Here is a 7559-nt window from a genome sequence, read left to right on the forward strand (position 1 = left end):
GATACAAATCAATTGTATATTGTGTGTAATAAATCCTTCCCGAAAAATGAAAAGCGATGAAAAGCGGAGATTAAATATGATGAATTATATTCCAAAAATTGTAGATTTTGTCTTTTATATCGAGATACTGATGATTTCGAGAGTACCCACTGGCCAGTGCCCCTTCCAAAAAAAGGAGGGACACTATTTTAAGTTCTAACAAGTATTGTATGCGTTATTTATTATCATAATTTAGTATTATTTGTTGTATAGGTCAATTTTGGGTCCGTCTATCTTTTAGGTGAACTTTGTCGATAGACTAAGAATGAATCTTTCATATGTTGATACTTATCATCTGCCATTTACCAACATGACTCTAAACATGACCAATGTGCAATCAGGATTTTAAATACCTTTAATTTTGAGCACTGAAGAGGTCGAAGTTTTAAACCAAAACATATGAAAAATAACAATAGGTCTGGGACTCTGCTTTCATTTTACAATAATTTAAAGAGTTCAAAAATCCTTTTGGTTGTGAATTACCTTTCTTTGATTATACACACGGAAGGTATAGTGTCCGGCTAGGATCGAGGTTTTTCGAGTGATTCGGTCCATTTTTTTTCGAGTGTAGTTCGGGCTTTTTCGAGTGATAACACATGCTATAAGTTCAATTAACTGCTATTTCGTAATCATAATAGTTATGTTGCATTACTACCCATCGTAAATTGAATACTTTGCATGTTTCGATCAACAAAGAAGCACAATTTCCTTGTATTTCAATCAAAAATTCAGTGTTTATTATTGTCCGGGTTTTTTCGAGAGCAACTGTGAAATCGTCCTGGTTTTTAGACAAATGGTCCGTTTTTTTTTACAGAAAATTTGAATAAGAAAAAAGGTATTCTAGACTTTGAAAAATTACTTTTCTAGTTTATACCTGTAATTTAATGAAGGAAAAAGTAAAAACACAAAAATACTGAACTCCGAGGAAAATTCAAAAAGGAAAATCAAAAATCAAAAGGCAAAATCAAAAGTCCAAACACATCAAACGAATGGATAACAACTGTCATATTCCTGACTTGGAACAGGCATTTTCTAATGTAGAAAATGGTGGATTGAACCTGGTTTTATAGCTAGCTAAACCTCTCACTTGTATGACAGTCGCATCAAATTCCATTACATTGTCAACGATGCATGAACAAAACAAACATACTCAAAGAGTAAAAATGTCAAAAATAGGGGTACAACAGTCAATATTGTGTTATCATCTTAATATCACTACATAAACAACAAATGTAATATATTATTTGTTCTCAATAAATCATAAAAACATAATACTACATTGATCAAAACCTTTTTGAATTTAAAGTCATAAGAAACCTCATATTAAAAAAATCATGCATATGTTTTTTATAACTAAATGGATAGTTTTCATTATACAACTTATGTACATATACTTTTTTTTCTGAGGAAAATTCTTTAATTTGTCCACAATTAGAAGAAGTTTATTTATTTTTAATTGCTTGCTTCCAGGAAGCAATTCGCCGACATATTTTCCGTATACAACTAAAGTGACCTGAGCGTAACCCTCCTCGTAAAAATCCGGCGCTCGCAATACGCATGGATCTGTCATTAAAATAAGTTTACAATTATCTGTGATTGTACGTGTTAAACACGTGCTCAATACCCATGCTTTTTGTTATTTGTTTACTATAAGGTGACAATCGGTAAACTTCGACTTTAAACACAGCATTTAATGAGCAGCCATATTTGTTAAATCATAACAGACAGAGAGAAAAAAAAATTGACGATTATACGATATATTTGCGTAAAAAATGACAAAATCGTGCACAGAGTTCTAAGTTTATGATATATACAGGCATTGGTTCAAGAATTGGATAAACATTATTTTTCACCACTCACTGGTTTCATATGACTTTAATGCAAGTTTTCTGTTCGGAAATCGTTCTACCACAACTTTCCAGTATTAGATTAGAAATTATTAGATCCTTTTTAAAAGGTATTCAGAACAAAGTGCAGGAGAATCATAATTTTTTTAACTTCATGGTACTTTCGTAAGTTTTAACATATTCATTAAGGTAAACGGACAGAAAGTCACAAATTTGGTAGGACAAAAAGTTACAGGACAAAAAGTCACAGGATAAAAAGTCACAAATAATTTTTCGACAGTTGTTTGAATATATAAGAGAAATATCTTGAAATATTTACTTCTTAATACATATATTCATATCAAAGTTTAGGAAATTGTGTGATTATACTTGAAAAATGAAGATTTATTAATTTTAATCATGCAAAAGAAAGATTTCTTGACACTATGAAGCCATTTGAGTGCAAAGCCACTTCGACATTTTGTCTTTTCAACAATTATTTGATCATCTTTGATAATTTTTTTTATAAATTTTGTTTACAAAGTTGGTTTATATACAATAGTTCAAGTAAAATGCAAAAATATTTTTGTAGAATTAAGCGTTTTTTATTTAAAGAAGATAATCAGAAAAAATGAATTGTGACTTTTTGTCTTGTGACTTTTTGTCTGTGACTTTTCAGTGGCGGATCCATAGGGGGGGCGTAGAGGGCGTACGCCCCCCTCCCTTTGCTCGGTCTTTTTTAATTTTTATGCGACAATTCTTTACTTATTAAAATACTTTTCGCTGGAATTTATTGATTGTCGATTCATCAGATTCGCTATAGTGGAGTTGACCAGTACGTCGAAAAAAAGTCGCTCAGTCATTTTGAAATTCATATCTTTACAATAACACATTGCTTAGGCTGAGGATGACAATCATGACACCTCCAAAGCGACATAGGATTGAGCAAGAACGTATTGACTTCTATTTCACTATTCCACCAAACAGAAAGTAATTCTCTATAGACTATCATGAAAAAAGTTCCACGGCAAAATTATTTACCTACGAAACATGTTTAACCCTAAACGCCCCAGCCTATTTTAAAATAACATAGCTGAATAACGATCTACAGTCAGTATAAGCTCTAGATATATTTTAAGTCTAAGGTACGAACTTTGATTTGAGAAGACAGTCTGAGATATTTGAGAGAAAAAGTTACTCTGATTTTTGCCTTAAACAAAAATTTTGGCCGTAACTGGATTGAAAACAATAATCTTGTCCACTGTTTTTGCTATTAGAAGCGAAAATTTCCAACAGAATTATTTAGCATTAAATGAACATGATGAATAAAAACGGGCACATTTTTTTTTGTGGCAGGGGTTTGCATGTGTGACCGGAATGTCTGTTTCACCGAACTGATATATTAAATACTTTTTTCAAGACCAGACTGCAACCTACCTGCTGGGTGTGGCTTTTATGTCTCAATTTGTCGACCGTCATTCATAAATTCGTTGTCATTTCAGACGCATTCGTAGCTTTTGGTTGATTTGGAAACCCTCACTTCTCTTAAATTTGGACAAAAATTACTTGTTTGTCTTTTTAAACTGGTGTCGGTCGTATTATAAGTTTTATTGAATAACCCGGCGAATATCTTGTTTACAACAAGAAATCTGTGAGGTTATGATAACTAAACTTACAACAAAACGGCGAGAATTTTCAATGTCTATTTTTTACTGACAAGTCCGACATCAAATTTATCAGTACATAGCTTTGGATCCATACTATCATTTTATGATAGACAATTAAAAGAGAGAATACAGCATCGAAAATTTCCAACCCTTACACTTTACAGCAACTACAAAATGTACATGCCCCACTCCAGGAACCGTAAAAAAAGTGCATATTACACATATTTTGTGTTTTTATCCCCCAAAAAGGTCCCAAATATTTTTCGCCTCGCTCCGCTCGGCAAACTTTACACACTTCGCCCCCTTTCCAAAATCCGGGATCCGCCCCTGCTTTATGTCCTGTGACTTTAATTTCTCTCCTACATTCATTTATTAATAGTTGATTGGGAAACAAGTGTTTGCAACTTATATTAATCCCTTTCCACATTGGTACTTTTGTTGTCAAAGTAAACAAAAATTTCGTGGTGAACCATGGAGTTTTTATACGGGACTTATTAGGGTACCCCATTGTCCATTCGTCCATCGTCAGCATGTCGGACAAAAACTCAAAAACGCTGTAACCAATTTACAAGAAACTTCGGTGAATTGTCTATTGAGGTATCATCCCTTTCGAATTTTTATAAATTTTTGATTTTACGTTTCCGAGTTATGAGATTTTATTAATCATTATAGAGTTTCTTAAGAGCCTGTGTCACTCACCTTAGTATATTTGCTGCAGTGCATGTCAAACAAAGGGCACTCTTCAACATTAAAGACAAGAATAGAATTCATGGCAAAATTATCTGTTTTGGTGATGGTGACTTGTTTGTAGATCTTATTTTACTGAACATTCTTGCTGTTTACAGTTATCTCTATCTATTATGAACTTGGTCAAGTAGTCAAACGAGAAGATTTTTTTGTAAAAGTTGAGTTTTTGACATTGAGAAATTATTTATGAGGGGGAGGACAGGGGTAAGGGAGACAGGGAGAAAGGGGGTAGGAGAAAGGAGAAAGGGGGTGGGAGAAAGGAGAAAGGGGGTAGGAGAAAGGAGAAAAAGTTGGAGAAAGGAGAAAAAAATAAAATATCTCTCCTTTTAAAAAATTTTCTAATATTTCAAGAAAATATATCTCAAAAGGAGATATTTTATTCTAATGGGAGAAAGGAGAACGGGGGAAGGAGAAAGGAGAAGAGGGGTGGGAGAAGGGAGAAGGGTACCCCCTGTCCTCCCCCTCATTTATAGGTGTTATAATAACTGGTGAGAATAGATATCGCCTTTTATCAACTCGAATTATTTAATTTCAATATAATAATAAACGAACCTTTGGCGGTCCGTGTAACACTTATCAATTCAAAGTTTTAAAAAGTTTTGAAATTTTAGATTTTTAGAATTTTGATCAAAGTTTTAAAATATCAAAATTCATGCATGGTGAAATCGTCAGTAGACTGTTTATTAGAGTTATTGCCCTTTGGTGACATTTTTGCCTAACATTTTAAAAAATTTAATAGATAAATTTATAGAAACTTCAATAAGAAAAAATAAATCAAACTTTGATGAAAAATTCAAAAACTAAAATTTGAAAACTTTTTAAAAGTTTTAGTTGTTAAGTGTTACACGAACCGTTAGTTCTAGTAAGTATTTACCATGTTATATCTTAACAAACAAACAAATTGTTTTCCCTTCAGCCTCATGAATGGTTACAAAGTATGTTGTTATATAGTTGATAGCTCTTTTTAAATATTTTTTTTTAGACGTCAAATACCAGGACCAACCAAAGAAGAAAATTTGGTCTTCTGAACTCTTCTCTCTCTTTCTCTCTCTTGGCAGAATTGATTTAAATATTTTTAAAAGTTGCTGCTGTCTATCTAGACAGTTATTTCGATATATCAATGAAACATAAGCCGACAACAAGATTGAAAAGTTGCTTAAGCAGTATTTAACTCGGTGGTTTAGATCCAAGTCATACATTTTATATACTTAAACTTCATTTTATCAGAATGCATATGCATATCCTTTAAAATTAATGCTTAAAGAGATTTAAAAAAAAAACAAAAAAACTACAGGCTAATGACTGCTCTACTCTTTACACAGATTTTCCTCATTCAAAACTGAAAGACAACTTGAAAGAACTAATCCAGCAAGTTTGTTTCGTGAACAAAATGGACCGACGTACGTAGGTACAGATATAGATATAAGAAGATGTGGTATGAGTGCCAATAAGACAACTCTCCATCCATGTCGACAATTTTTAAAATCAACCATTATAGGTCAAAGTACGGCCTTTAACACGGAACTTTGGCTCACACCGAACAGCAAGTTATACAGGACACCAAAAATTACTAGTGTAAAACCATTCAAACGGGAAAACCAACGGTCTTATCTATATAAACATGTCTTCTTTTAAAACGGACAAGTCATATTTTGAGGAAGCAACCCGATTCAAACAAAAAGAAGCAATCCGATTCAAACAAAAAGAAGCAATCCGATTCAAACAAACGAATCTCCGAAACTGATACCATAAGATGATTGTGGTTTGGTTGCCAACAAGTAACACACTTGCTTTTATAAAAGAAAATGAATATGATAATATGATTGCCGATGAGATAACTATCTATTAGAGACCAAATGACGATGATTTCAACAACTTTATGTCACTATACGGCCTTCAACAATGCACAAAACCCAACCCAAACCTACACCGAATTGTTATCTATCTCGACATACGCGGTAACTAAATGTGCACGGAACAATTCAAAAGAAAAAACCCCAGCCTAATTTGTGCTTAAAACAACAACCGAAGAACAAATAAAACAGAGAGCAACCAATGAAATTTGTTTGATGAAGAGGACTACAGAAAACTGGTAATTAGATGAGAATCGACCGGCTATCTGACTTGTTACTTTACTCGCTTGCTGTTGACACAGGGCCTTCTCAAGACGTTTCAAAAGAAGCTATCATTGTCCTTTAACTGCATGTGCCGCCATGTACATGATGTCCTTTAACTGAATTATTCAAAATGTGTTGACTTTGTTAAATGTAACTACCCTGTTGACATTGAAAACGGATATCACAGATAGAGTTAAATCTGCTTCACATATCTTGAACTAGAAATTGACAGTGCAGGTTGATTGATTGATTGATTGATTGATTGATTGATTGATTGATTGATTGATTGATTGATTGATTGATTGATTGAGTTTAATTCATCTCCGAGTTAATATGACATTCCGAAGCGTTTGCTGCTAGAGGATTGTTGCTTAACAGAAATGTATGTTCCTGTTATCGTCGACAAATTAATATCATCTTTCCCATATCATTCCCATTATGAAATAATTTCTACTTGCCATTCAAGATTATGAAGACTTCCTTAATCTTCAGAGTTTAACCCTGGTATCAGAGGCGGATTAAGAGGGTTTTTTCATTGATTGATTATATAGGGAATCATTGAAGCATGACTGGAGCGGACCCCCTCTTTGGCAGTCAGTGCCCCCCCCCCCCCCCCCCCCCCCCGCTCTTCCTACCACAACGAAAATTTCTGGATCTGCCACTTGGTATCGAGTTACTAATTCCTTAGTTGTTTTTGGTGAACTCTTTTGTCCGTTCATTTTATTTTTGTTCGTTTTACTATTTTGTTGTCCGTTTTTCTTCTGAATAGGAATTTTTATCCCACTAGTTCATTATTCTTTTTTTAGTTCTCAAAAGAGTATGTCGAACCCCTCTACAACGTGTTTATTTTCCAGTCCCCAGTGACTGTTCCAAGTGAGGGTTTTCTCGTCAGTAGTTATCTGTTGCCATATTCTAAATAGTTTTTTTTCTTCTTTTGGATGATTTTGTGTTAATGCCAATTCTTTTATAGTCTGTTTAAATTATTTCAACAAGACTTTTTTTTTTGTAATTTAGATATTGACATATATATACAGATGTCTGTCTACTGACGTGGACCGTTTGCTGCATTTTGGTAATATTTTTTTAGAGGGTGCTGTACGTCTTGTTGGTGTACATACATACCACATGTTTCTATCCATATAAAAATAAAGAGAACAACATAA

The sequence above is a fragment of the Mytilus edulis genome, chromosome 4 (assembly GCF_963676685.1).
Source record: "Mytilus edulis chromosome 4, xbMytEdul2.2, whole genome shotgun sequence".
NCBI classification, from domain to species: domain Eukaryota; kingdom Metazoa; phylum Mollusca; class Bivalvia; order Mytilida; family Mytilidae; genus Mytilus; species Mytilus edulis.